This window comes from Corvus brachyrhynchos, unplaced genomic scaffold, assembly GCF_000691975.1.
Source record: "Corvus brachyrhynchos isolate BGI_N302 unplaced genomic scaffold, ASM69197v1 scaffold72, whole genome shotgun sequence".
NCBI lineage: Eukaryota > Metazoa > Chordata > Aves > Passeriformes > Corvidae > Corvus > Corvus brachyrhynchos.
The window spans coordinates 1,802,076-1,804,190 of NW_008236763.1; the positions used below are offsets into that span (position 1 = coordinate 1,802,076).

General features: G+C 55.5%; 1 protein-coding gene across 1 annotated transcript in view; it reads left to right on the forward strand.

Moving 5' to 3' along the window:
- The first annotated feature begins 209 nt into the window (after positions 1 to 209).
- Positions 210 to 2,115, forward strand: part of LOC108444930 — a 6,579-nt gene continuing 4,673 nt past the window's right edge. Inside the window, exon 1 of the mRNA XM_017727242.1 lies at positions 210 to 1,517. The gene's annotated coding sequence lies outside the window, so the exon portion shown is untranslated. The remainder of the gene's footprint in view (positions 1,518 to 2,115) is intronic.

Below are 2,115 nucleotides of genomic sequence, written 5' to 3' on the forward strand. Positions count from 1 at the left end.
CACCACCCGGATTTAAGCCCGGCCTGGGTGTTGCCCGGCTTTATCTGGGCCTCCTTTGTGCCCTAATTGCTGCTTGCAGGGCCTGGGAGCCCGGCTGGGCCCTGGGAAGCCGAGGCCTCTTTCATATTTTGTGGGTGTAGCCTGAGAAGAACCCCCAGGACCTTCTCCCAGTGTCCCTTCCCTCCCACGCTGTCCCCCCAGGACAAAAGTCCACCATGGATTTGGAGGCTTGGGCAGAGGGGTTGGACTGGGCAGAGCTTTATTATTCAGATAACTCAGATTATTCAGATTTATTAAGTCAGATTAATCCAGGCTGTGGAGGAAGAAGGGGCTGGTGAGCAGGGAGAGGAGGGGAAGGTGGATCCGTCTGGGAGCCTGTGGAGGGAATGAGGTCTGGAATCAGCCCTGGATGGGTCAGTTTGCCATGAACTGGCCCAAATCTGCAGTCTGGAGCCTTCTCTTCTTCTTATCAGCACCTGGGACTGATTTGATCCCTTCAGCCTTGTGGGAAAGCACAGAACATCCCAGAAAAATCCCATCCGGACACCATGCATCCCACAAAACCCTGCAGCACAGCACAGGCCTGTGGCGGCAGCTCAGGCCTGAGCTGCTCAATAAAAATCCCTTTAACCTGTGACCGTCTCCCCCTCCAAAATGGGCAGAATAAACTGCTTTTCACAGCCTTTTAAAAACCACATTCAAGCCCAGCCGAGGCTGCAGGCAGCTCTGACCAGGCTCAGGAAATTCCCTTCCCAGCTGCTCCAGCCACGGAGGCTTTGGTGCTCTTGGCCTTGTTTTTGTGCTGGTGATTGGGGTTACCATGGAGCTGCACCACACGTTCCCCTCTCTTGGTGCTCCCCGAGCAAAGAAACAAGCAAAAAAACGCAGATTTCAGGCAATGTGCTGCCTTGGCAGCTCCTCCCAGCCTGGTTGAGCTGCACTTTGGCAGCCCGGTCACATTCTCAGTGTCTTTAAAAAAAAAAAAATATCAAAAATTCCTGTCTTGTGGTTTCAGCCAAAGAGGTTTTGGGGTTTTTTTTGTATAAACTTCTCGTTTCTAAGAAAAGCAAAATCCCTTTTTCGTAGCTGCGTGTCAGCAGGGAAGGGGGAAATCCTTAAATCCATCCCTGCAGCCTGCCTGCCTTAGAAGGAAAGGTGTGGATAGACTCGAGGAGGAGGGAGGGAAGTTTGGCCTGAAAAATTCAGGGAGATGGGAAGAATTTGGCCTCTTATCCCACCGGTGCCGTGTCCTGCCTGTGTTTTGTGGCTTGGGACAGGACGTGGCATCTCCCAGGCTCCGTTTTCTCCATTCTGAGCCCACGTTGGCCCCGAATTCCTCTGCCAAAGCCTTGGAAACGCTGAAATCCAAACAGGGAGCTGCTCCTGGGAGGGATCCCTGTGGCTCTGACCCGAAATTTGGGGCTCCAAACCCAGAGGATTGCGTGCGATCCTGTCCGCGGGTGTGAGGATTTTGTGCCATCCCCAGCGGAGTCGGCGGTGGCTTCACCTGTCCCCAGGTGTGTGGGGGAGGGAGCGGCTGTTTTGACTGGAGCTCGTGTTTATCCTGGGAGTTTCCAGAGGGGAAAGAGCAAGGCCTGGCTCGGCAGCCACACCCCGATAAAGGGGAATTACCGAGGGGCAATTTGCTTGTGCCCAGCTGTGCCCCCATGTGCTGTTTACGCTGGGCTGGGGGAGATTTTATCACCGAGGCCACAGGGTTTGGGGTGGGGCAGCACCCAGGGCACGTCTCACCTCCGTCCCTTCCCCCTGCTCCCTTTCCAGGGCTCTGGAGTCCCTTTTATCTCCTGGTTTCCCAGCTGCCAGCTTTCCCTGGAGCTGCCTGTGCAAACACCTCCGTCCCCAGCGCTGCTCGCTGTCCCCTCTGTCCCCCTGTGACAAGGACACGGGTGGGTGGAGGCGGTGGCGTCGTGCAGAGAGGATGTGGAAAATGAACAATGAACCGAGCGCAAAGAACAGGAAACCATCTCTGAGCTCATCTCCACACCTTCCCCGCCGAGGCGGCTTCGGGAGGAACCCAAGGCTGAGGCTTCCTCTCCGAAAATGCCGAGCTCTCAAACAAATTCTTCTTGCCCAACACGACGTCAGCAGGGCCTC